At 47.7% G+C, this 11,185-nt stretch overlaps 2 long non-coding RNA genes across 2 annotated transcripts; both read left to right on the top strand.

Moving 5' to 3' along the window:
- The first annotated feature begins 619 nt into the window (after window positions 1–619).
- On the top strand, window positions 620–9,548 carry LOC115409012 (uncharacterized). The gene is made up of 4 exons (XR_003933872.1): window positions 620–826; window positions 1,609–1,610; window positions 4,054–4,070; window positions 9,535–9,548. It is a non-coding gene; the product is annotated as an uncharacterized LOC115409012 (long non-coding RNA).
- LOC115409013 (uncharacterized) lies at window positions 5,073–5,687 on the top strand. The gene is made up of 3 exons (XR_003933873.1): window positions 5,073–5,268; window positions 5,345–5,414; window positions 5,490–5,687. It is a non-coding gene; the product is annotated as an uncharacterized LOC115409013 (long non-coding RNA).
- Window positions 9,549–11,185: the final 1,637 nt, after the last annotated feature.

Genomic DNA, 11,185 nt, shown 5'->3' with positions numbered 1-11,185 from the left:
TGTTTTGAGACCTCTGAGAGTCTGAGGGGGCTGAAAACTGCACCTGTCTCTGTTCCTCTCCGTCTATAACAATAATAATAATAATGCATATGTCCCCAATCCCACACTGAAGAGTATCTGAAGTGATTTTTTGAGTACTTTATGAGTTTTTGAAGTGAAAATAATGTAAAAACGGGCTAAAAACCAACATATACCTTTGTACAGAGGGCATGCAGAGGGTATACAGAGGATGTCCAAAATTAACCCCGCCGGGGCATAGCAGTACAAATACATGTGTGAAACACTCATTTCTTGTATTACTGCTCTGACATTTTGACCTGAACTATGTAAGACCCCAGGCTCTGTAGCGGAGCCAGAGTGGGGGCAAGGGGGCGGTCTCCCCAGGGCCCATAAGGTCATAGGGCCCCGTTTCATTTGATGTGTTCACATTTATTCGGAAATAAATTATAATAAAATGTGCAGTGTGTGCCAGAAGGTATACGCATATGAGTGTGGGCTCCAATTTGCCAATTCTAACCTCCGATGCACACTGGATGCGGTCCGGCTGCGGAACGGCTGCGGTCCGGACACCGCAGCTAATCCGTAGTTATTAAAATCAATGCTGTGATGCAAACCGGCTCCGGTCCAGCTCCGGTCCGGCTCCGGTCCGGCTCCGGAGCCTCTGCGGAGCTCCGGTCTCTTTCCGTAGGGATCCTATTTTTCTGGACGCCGGAGCCCTACCGCGTCAATTCAGACAGAAGCACGTCGGGTGCCCGGAAGGAAACACGAAGCGTGTTCCAAAATAAGTGACTTCAAAATAAAATCTGTGTCGTGTTGTTGCCTCAATGTTTTTTAATCGATGTTTCTCATGAATCTTATGTGGGAGTATACACAGAACTAAAAACAAAGCGCAAAAAAAAAAAAAAAAAAAAGCGCAAAATGCCAGGAAAAAAAAAACACCAAATAAGTCGGAGGAGGCAGGTGTCAGGTACATGTATGATTAATGTCCTCCAATCCTAATCTGACATGTCATGACATGTCTGCTGTGACTTGTGATCACATAGTACTTAGAGCATCACTTCACAAACGAAAATGGATGATGAGAGAGTGATCCTGGAGGTCCAAGAACACCCTGTCATATATGACACATCCCATCCAAGCTACAGAGATAACCAGAAAAAGGAAAAGGCCTGGGAGTCCATTGCGGTCATCTTAGGAGTGGACGGTGAGTCTTTTAACTTTTCATGACCATCTGAACAGTGAATTGATGTGTGTTGTGTAACACTCCCAATGTCATGAAGTGGGAATGTTGCCATGTCATCCAGCTTGATATTGTTGAATGTAACACAGTACAAATAAGTACCTTTGTAATATATCTGTACTTTAGTAAAGAAATGTAGACCTGTGCTTTGTTCTACATTTTGCAGCTCTAACCAGTACTTCACTGCATTTATAAAAAGCACCTAAGTACATTTCATTGTGTCCATAAGAAATATAAATATAATGTCAGGATATTATGCAATGCAAATGTTACTACTTTTAATTGTTTGCCTACACTTCAATCAATAATGCCAAACAACACAAATAGTTTTCATTGATTGGTTGTGCTCATGTCTCTAAACTGACCAGATGTTCTCAACGCTGTTGGTGCTTTTCCTGCACAAAAAAAAAAATACATGGAAGATTCAGCAGTACACCATACATTGCACTCACAGTGACAAGTAAATTGTAATAACTGTTTATTCACACAAAAAGTAACTTAAATGCTTTTATGTCCAACATACTGTAATTAAACACACAAAGGGGAGTTGTTTATAGTCGACTGTGCTTTAAATGAAGCTGTAGTTTCACAGCTCACTGCTTCACTGATCACCATCCTCACCCACCTGATTGGACTTCTCACCCTCAAGCACATTCAAATGATGTCCGTGGTGTTGAAGTATGTGCTTGATAAATTTACTTCAGGAAATTGAGCATTCTCACGCACTCTTTCCAGTAAGACTGTTCACACTTATATCATTTGTTCCTGCCACGACACACAACCAGCTGGACTATTACAGTATGTGGTGAATGTGTTTCTGTTGTGGTACACTTCTCCCACTGCCCTGTGCCCACCAAGGTTTCTTGCCTGTGCCAAGCATCCACCTGCTCCTTCCGCCTCATCAAGCATCCTTACATTGTCCCTTGGGGAAAGTAAGAAATTATGCAGGATGCAGGCTGCCACAACAAGTGAGTCGACATGATTGGGGTGCAAGTTTATGTCTCTTAGCATCACTCTCCATCTTGCAGTGAGGATGCCGAAGGCACACTCAACTACCATCCGAGCCCTTGAAAGTCTGTAGTTGAAAATCCTTCTGTCGTGGGTGAGGTCAGTGCCAGGGTAGGGCCTCAGCAGGTACGTCTTTAAGGGGAAGGCAGCATCCCCCACCATGACATGTGGCAGAGGACCCAGCTCAGGAGCACCAGGCAGGGGAGCGTTAGGAGGCACATCAAGAGCTCCGCTCTCCATCCCTCTCCCCAGGTCGGAGGCCACAAAGACACCTCCATCACTCATCCGGCCAAAGTCGCCAACCTGAATGGCTCTGAATCTGTAATCTGCATCAACCAAGGCCATAAGCACAATGCTAAAGTTTCTCTTATAGTCAAAGTACTGTGAGCCAGAGTTAGCTGGTGCCTGTATGTTAATTTTTTTCCCATCGAGAGCTCCCAAGCAATTGGGGAAATTCCATCTGTTCCAGAAGCCACGTGCCACCTCAGTCCAGGTCTCTTGTGTTGGTGTGGGCAGGAACTCGGCCATCATCAACTTTTCAATTGCTGCACAGACCATGTGCACTGACTGTGCCACAGTGGAGTGTCCGAGTCGATAGCAGAAAGCCAGGTTGATTAGAGAGTCACCAGATGCCAAGAACCTGTCAAACATAAAAAGACAGAAAAAACATAATTTACATTAAAAAGACATATGGACTCAGGTGGCACATGGCTTCAGCTTACACGCCTAACACAGCTTAACCACACATTTAATACTAATATTCATCTAATTCTTTTTGTAGCAGATGACTGCAAGAACAGGTGGAGGCTCATCCGTGATGTTTTTGTTAAAAACATAAGGACAGAACCTCCAAGTGGTGCGGAGGGAGGCTCCCAGCCCCCTCCCTACAAAGTACGCTCAAATAGTGGCATTTCTGAGGCCACATGTGCAACATTAAAGGTTTGTACTTATTATGAAGTATTTTGCTATATAAAAATATTAGTATGTGTACTGTATTATGTCTTATTGCACAGCTGTATGGACAAAACCACAACTAATCTTCTATCTTTGCTGGCTCTTGTACAGTTCCAAAAGCAACTTGCGGCTCAAGGTAACACCCACAGCTGCGAGATCCGCACCTATGTCCAGGAGCACTACACCAACAACTGAAGTGGATACAGAACAAAGTCAGTCACTGTCCTCCATAGCCACCTCTCCTGTGCCCGCAACTGCCTCAACCTCTGCAGACAGACCTGAGAGGTCTCGTAGTCCCAGACAGAGAGCCGCAACAAGAGCACAAGAAGGGAGAAGGAGGCGCATGAGTCCATCTCTACAGCCAAACTTCCAGGACAGACTCCTTGGTGTCCTTGCGGAGCCCCCACCCAAACCACCAGTCCCTGACAGCAATAGGGATGAGCTGTATTACTTTGCACTGAGCCTCGTGCCGATAATGCTGAGGCTCAGTGAGGGTGGGCAACGAAGGGCAAAATTGAGCATTTTAACTACCCTGCATAATATGCAGGACGAGGAGTCACGAGATCCAACAGGCTGGCGAAGCATACCCACAGTACACCCACAACCTGCCCCCATGATGCCACCACCCACCACATCGGCAACAAGGGCCCAGCCTGCAAGACAGGACAGTGACATGCAAGCCGGCCCGACGTCACTGGGAGTGTATACTCAAATGCTCATGGATGACAGCCAGTGGGAGGACTGTTAAGGCTTTTTCAGTTTTGAAATGCCTTAGTAGGAATTGTAAATAGTTTATTTAAAAATCACATTTTGGTGCAGTTATGAATACTAATAGTTGCATGTTTATGTAGTCTTTTTGGTACTTCTTGTATTTCACTGGACAAAATTGCATGTCTGTGTTTGTGTGAAAGAACAACATTTTCCAACATTGTTTGTTTTCTTCTCTGTTATTTACCTCACTGCAACAGCCAGTCGTTGTTCAGGTTCTATGGGAGCTCTGTAGTTGGTGGTCTGCCTGGTCAATTCAGGGCCAACGATAGAAAGAAGATGGTCCATCTGCTCAGCGCTCTTTCTAAAGTAGATGTGATGCCTTTGCTTGTCCAGTGCCAGCTCCGCTACCAGATTGTGGAAATTGCCTTGTTCCCATCTTTGTTGATTGATGGGATGAATCCAATGGCGCCGTCTTCTGCCTCGATCGCTTTCATTGTCGTCTTCTTGCTGTGCAAACAGAATTGCAGCAGCAAGCACCTTTCTTCTGCTGGCTGAATGCATAAACAGACACAAATTATTAGTTGTGAATGTAATAATCTCCAGACTATTGACAATAATGACAATATTGATGGTGGAGGACGTACTACATTGGAAGAGTACAAAAACAGCACAAAGTTCATTGAGTACATCAATCCATTTCACTTAACAGCAAAAGTATTTGTTTTCAAAATTACTTTTTCAGGAAATGCTATTTCTAACAGATTGATTTGTAAACTATATTTCAGGGACCAAAGCAGGACTCATACCCATCCATGAATAAACCAGGACCACACAAACAGTGACGTTGGACTGAACTAGGGCCACCGAGTGCAGATTCTGCAGGGAAATGTAATGGACTATAACAAAGAACTTTTCATAGAAAATGTAAATCATCAACAAGCACTTATTTTGTGGTATTATTATGGTGATATCTTGGAATAGATCAGAAAAAAACGCCATGTAATCATTACACACATTACAGGAATGACAAAAGTTGGTACTTACTCATTTTAGAGGAGTGAAACGACGCAACAATTGCACATACAGGTGAAAGAACTGCCAAATTCTTTATGTAGCAGGAGGAGGCCCTCTCCTGGCTTGTAATAATTAACCAATCCCGCCAGGGGGAGCTGTGTATAAAAGAGGGCCATTCTCACTGGTGCAGCCTCTGCCGCTGAGTCTGGAGTAGACCCCGCCCCTGGGCTTTCTCACTTCCTGGTGTGAACCGTGTGAGCCGTGCGAGCGGTGCTTACCTGTTGGGCCACGTTTGGGGATCAATTCCCCCTTCATCTGGGTGTCAACTTGCTGCTAGATGAGTGAGTACAGTTCTCCCTCTGGAGGCACAGCCCTACTGTCATGATCAGCTGGCAGTAATCAGCTGTTTGTGTTTAGGTGGCTGTAGGGAGGTTGCAGACTCCCCACCTCTCCTACTGGGCGTGTCAGTTAAATGTTTGTTTGCCAGGTACGCAGTCTAGACACCCTCATATTCTTAGCTGGTTCGTGCAGGTGTATGACTGCCCTTTTTATTGCTTATTAGGAGCGGCTAATCTGCCGTGGAGCCCGCCAGCTGTTTGTCCTTCCGTGTGGCTTCGAAGTCCAGTGTTGGCACCCATAAATACGCCTGGACTGCCTCTGCTCCTTGGAAGTCCGCCGTCTGCAGGTTGCTGCACCCCTGTCGACCTGCTGGCTTCCTGACCGAGCTGATTACACTCTTGTGGGACGCCAGGAATACACAGAAGCGATCCGCTTACTTCATCATCTTTTCTTTTGATTAAGTGTATTTGGGTTAGGTGTTGGTATATTTTGTTGTTCTTTTGGTTATTGTTTCCTTATTTAATTGTGTGTTCATTCTTTGTTATTTTCCATTTACCTTTGTTTTTGTTTGGGGTGTGGCAGTTACTGGTTTGCATTTATTTATTTTACTTGTGAGTTGTGGCTGCCCTCCCACTTGTGTTTAGTTCATTCAGTTAATTCTTTTTTTGTTTGAATGCATGAATGCGAGGGAAAAACCCTTTTTAACTCCCCTTGTCTTTTTCCCTCCCTTTCAGAAGCTGAGCACGACGGTGGCGGCATCGGTGTCCCTGGGTGGTGGGTCTCCCTCCCGTGTGATGTGCTGCGCACCCCTTTTTGTTTGAGTGTGTTCACCTTTATTTTCAGGGAGTGAGAGTGTCCACGTGTGTCTGGGGTGATCCTTCCGAGGCCTTCATTCCCTTTACTGCCCGTGTCCCACCGGTAAGCCTCAGCTCCTGTTTGGGCTCCCCCTCTTCCCCGTCTTTTAAAGAGAGTGAATGTGTTTTTTTGAAATTTGATATTTAATAAAGATATTTTCTGTTGGCCAGAACCCAAGTCTCCTGCTTCTTAAGCCACGAACCTGAGTGTCCTCACCAATCATTACTTTTTAGTTATTTCCTTGGGTGCAATTCCCAAGGTGGCGTTGTCTGGCTTCTTTTTACCCGATTCATCTCGCCACATTTACTTTGCGCTCCTGTTTAGCGGGGTTGTTGTCAGGTGAACTCCCAATACCGCGTGAACCCATGTGATCTTCTATTATTGCGAGTGCAGTTTCAGCACCGGGAGTCGCTCCATGTTGCCAGATTAGGCGGGTTTCTGCCTTGTCAGGCTTGTTTTGAACACGTTCGGTGGGTTGATGGATTGGTTATGTGCTTGTGACGTGTTTTTATTATACCAATTAGTTTCAAAATGCATTTTCTACAGAAATGGCGATTTGGGCGGCTGCTGCCCGATTGAGTTTTGCGGGTTGTAATGTGTTTATGCTGGAAAAAGTGACATGTCTGGCAACCTCCTCCAGCTTGACTGCGGAGACACAGCAGGCGGTGTGAATCACAGTGCTGCGGTATACTGGACCGGAGCCGGACTGCAGCCGGACTGGAGCCGGACCGCATCCAGTGTGCACGAGGGGTTACATTACGACTGTCCATGAATGCATCAGAGCTGTAAGCCAGCGCTGATTGGCTGAGTGGCATGAACGAGTTTCTTCTTTGCACTTGATCTGAACTCTTTGGAGGGAAGTTAAACAGTATGCTAAACACTATGCTAGCCGCTAGTGGTACTACCCAAAGCCTAACATCGGAGCCACTGGTGAGTCAGTGAAACCTTCAGAAATATTATATTTATGAGAATGCTGTGGTCTTAAACACCTGGGTATTTGAATGTGCCTTGTGTTGCTTTCAACACAGGTAAGCCAGGTGGCTAACAAAGTTAAGCTTGGTGGCTAACAAAGGTTGAAAGCTACATCTCACGGACGCGCTCTGACACATCATCAGTGATGTAATCTGGGCTCATTTGGCGTTTGGGGTCTTTCCGCATCAGACCGTCGCCCAGGCGACCCGACCGGAGGTGATCAGACTCCGGCCTGTGTCCCAGCAGCGCTCGCCCACGGTCTGCCCTCTTCCTCCACAGCCAGCTTGTGGCTTTCTCTGCTCCAGTGGTGGATCTGATGCCTTCCCTTCTCCTCCCCTGTGAGGCCCAGCAGTGATGGAGCTCTGCAGAGGGATCGCCCTGCCAGTCCTGGCCAGCTTCCTCCAGAGGGTCACCAGAGCTTCTCCAGCCCCGTCTCCTGCACTCGTCCACCACTTCCTGGCACTGGGCGCGTTTCCTTTGGTCGGCCTGGTCCAGGCGCTCTTCCCAGGGAACTGAGTTCAGCAGGACCAGCTGCTGGGTGGATTCTGACAATAGGATCATATCTGATGTGATCCTGGCTGGAAACTGGAGCTGGTTGCTAGGTCTACTGTAGCTGCCAGTCAGCGGTGGTGAGGAGGCCTGATCTCACCCTGGTTGTTGTTCCAACTTCTCTCCAGCTCTGTGGGACTTGATGGTCTGAACCCTGCTGTGGCTCTTAGTGCTGCTGATGGCTGTGGCTCTGTCAGCAACTGCCTGAAGAACCTGCTGGTGGCGGTAGCGTCCTTCCCTAGTGCTCTTGGGCAGCTGCTGAGGAGGTGTTCCAGGGCCATCTTCACAGGAAGCTGCTGATCTTCCTCTCCATGGCCTCAGCGGTCGTGATGGGCACCACAGACACGAGCAGAGGCCACAGGACCCGGGGCCAGATGGAATGCTGGGAAATCCAAGCCTTGAAGCTCCCAGGCAGGCCTGACCTGTCCAGGAGCCTCAGCCAGTCCTCCAGCTCTTGGTTGGTTCTGAGGACAGATGTTGAGTCTTTGAGGCTGCAGTCAAAGTGCTTCCCCAGGCTCTTCACTGGCTGCTCCGTGATGGAGGGAATGTTGGTTCCAGACAAAGTGAAGCGGAACTTATCGTCACTTTGCCCCTCTTGAGGACCAGATACCTAGATTTAAAACTCATCCTGGCCCAAGTGTGGAGCTCCTCTGGGCCTTGGAGGATCCAGCTGCTGCCTGGGACAGATGTGGTGGAGACAGTCAGATCATCCATGAAGCTCTTACAGGGGGCTGACCTACTCCTGGTGTTGTCAAGGCTCCCCTGCTCTCCACCTCTGCTGGTCTGACTGTCATGTTCATGGCTGACGCCAACAAGATGACGGAGGTTGTGCAGCCGGTTATTCAGCCTTCCTCCAGTAGATGGCAGTCTGATGTACCGGACCCAGCAGAGACTCTGATCCTGAAAGTGTTGTAGGAATCCAGGATCAGGTCTGGAACTTTGCTGGAACATGATGCTGCAGGAGTGCAAGCTCAACCGGCTTCTGGTAAAGGTAAAGGAACAATGGAGAAGAACGAGCAGCAGGACGCCAGACAGAAAGGAAATGTATGCAGTACCTACGATGGCCACAAGAGGGTGCCAAAACACACAGAGAAATGCTTGAAAGAGCAACTGCAGCAGCGAATCAGTTTAAGAAGAGCAAAGCTGTCACAGGAGACTGCAGAGCGGAATAAAATAAGAGCCTTGATGACCAGCAGAGATGATCCAGATGTTTTGATGAACATCTGGAGGAGTATTGATCAGTTCAATGAGAGCGTTCTGCAGCTGCTACCAGAAGAAGAGAGAGATGCTGACCAGGTGTCTCGGTACCAACCAGACCACGGCACATCGTCCATCGGCGGAACTACGAGAAGCGACTGGCATCCTGCGCATCCAGGGCTGGATCCAGCTGCAGCGGTTCATCTCCACCGTCAAGGAACGGCAGAAAGAGCTTCTCTGGTGGCAAAGGCAGAGAAGCTGACGGAGAAGCCAGCACTCCTGATGGAAGAGCTGCAGTTAAAGGCAACAACGGAGCAGCTGGAGCTCCAGACTGAAACTGCTGCTTCACTGTGAAGATCAAGGTGTTGGAGGAGTGTGAGGATGAGGACAGTGACAGCAGAAATCTCTCAACATGCAAACTCCCTCAGCAGCTGGCCCCCAGTTCAGACCATGAACAGTCAAATGCCCATTTCAGTAGAGCACAACACCAAGAAGAGGAAACTCCTGTACAGAATGTGACCCAGGCTGAAATGAAGAGTGAGGCTGACTTGTGTGAAGTAATGCTGCAGCAGATCATGTTACTGAGATGTTGCTTCAGCCACAGAGGCTCACACATTTGTTACCAAGAGATGTTGTGATTTCTAGTGGTGATCCTTTAGAGCTGAAGTCACTCCTGAGAGCGTTTGACCGTCCAGCTGGTAGAAAACAGTGACAGTGACTTGAACAGTTTACCAGAGGTGAACCCAGGGTTTAGTCAGAAGCTGCCAACAGACCAGTCCTCAAACAGGTGACCAAGAAGCAGTGAAACTGTCTCAGTATTTAGAGAATGAGGTCTAAACTGCGGCAGCAGACTTGAATAAAGCAGTAAACTGGCCTCAGGTGAAAGCTGACGATGCCAAAGCTCTCTGTAGTGACTCCCTTTTTCTACCTGGCTGGAACACTGCTATGAAGACATCAGCCGTCCTGAGGAATTAGAAAACCCCACAAACCTCAGAGTCAGAGTTCCCAAACGACCCTGCAGGATGAGAGAGGTGTGGGGACTCTCGGCCTTCAGCATCCAAGAAAACTCTGGAAGAAGAGCCAGATTCTCAGACTGAGTGAAGTTCTTAAAGAGACGAGCTAAAATAGCTTCAGGATTACCTGGAAACATTAAAGATGCTGATGACAAAGACAAGCAGGACTTCAAACCAAATCAAACACTCAGACCTAAAGGCAGGGCGTTTGCTACCAGCGTGGAACCTGCAGCAAAGGAAGAACCAGGTTGGAATAAAGGTTCAGTGATCCAGCAGCTGATGCTTTTCAAAGCCATGTGTGTGTTGTGAGAGAAATGAGTCAGAAAATATGAAAACTGCTGCACAGAGAAAGAGTTGAGCTTCTTAAAGCAAAGGGACTTTGTTCTTCATGCTGGACACGAGGACATGAGAGTCAAAACTGGAATGAGCAGCTCCAGTGTGAGGATTGTCCCAAAAGACATCCCAGAATGCTCCACTGTGTTCAAAAGGAGGATCCTCAGCAGATGACAAAGCTAACATGACGCTGAAGCTCAGATGCTGCAGGTCCGAGTCCCATAGCGATCACAGCTGGAACATGTGGAGCCACTGGGGCCGGGAGGCAGGAGAGTTTGAGCTGCTGTTCCAGTTCATGGAAAGCTGAAGAAAAACAAGGAAACAATCAACACTGATGCATTCTGGGTGATGGCAGTGAGGAAAGCTTCTGCTCAGAAACACTGAGGAGACGACTTGGTGTGGAAGGGAAGAAAACTCAGATCCTGCTCCGAAAAAGCTGGAACCAAGTTTGAATGTTTCAGGCTGAGAAGTGTGTGAAAGAGAACGTGCACGTTGATCTGTGCTCAACATTCTGACTGAGACATGAGGCTCACCTGTGTCCTCCTGCAGACACACACACTTTCAGAAGTTACCACTCAGTCCCGGGGCCAGGATGGGGGTTGAACCCACAACCTTGGTGTTATTAGCACCATGCTCTGAGCAGCTGAGCTAACTGGCTGCTGCAGCTGGAGTGTGTGTTTTATGTGTGTGTTGGTGTTCTTTGTGTTGCTTTGTGAGACGATATGAAGCCTTGAAAAACCAACTGTGAAACACAGGAAAGACTCTTTAGTGGTTGAATCCAAACCATCAGTGAACAGACAAGATCATTTCTGTATGGTTGAGCAGATTGATGGTCTCCAGCGTGAAGCCACGCCCCCATAAATACCACCATGTGGACATGATGAGTGGAGGAGGAGCAGGTTTGATGGAGTGTGTTTAGAGAAGGCTGGAAGCTGTATCTTCACTTCTCCATCTGTCAGCACATCATCACTTCTCTCAGCACTGAATCCAGGAAGGGGGC

The sequence above is a fragment of the Salarias fasciatus genome, chromosome 22 (assembly GCF_902148845.1).
Source record: "Salarias fasciatus chromosome 22, fSalaFa1.1, whole genome shotgun sequence".
NCBI classification, from domain to species: Eukaryota; Metazoa; Chordata; class Actinopteri; order Blenniiformes; family Blenniidae; genus Salarias; species Salarias fasciatus.
The sequence above is the reverse complement of the archived record's forward strand: the minus strand, read 5'-3'. Positions and strand labels throughout refer to the sequence as shown.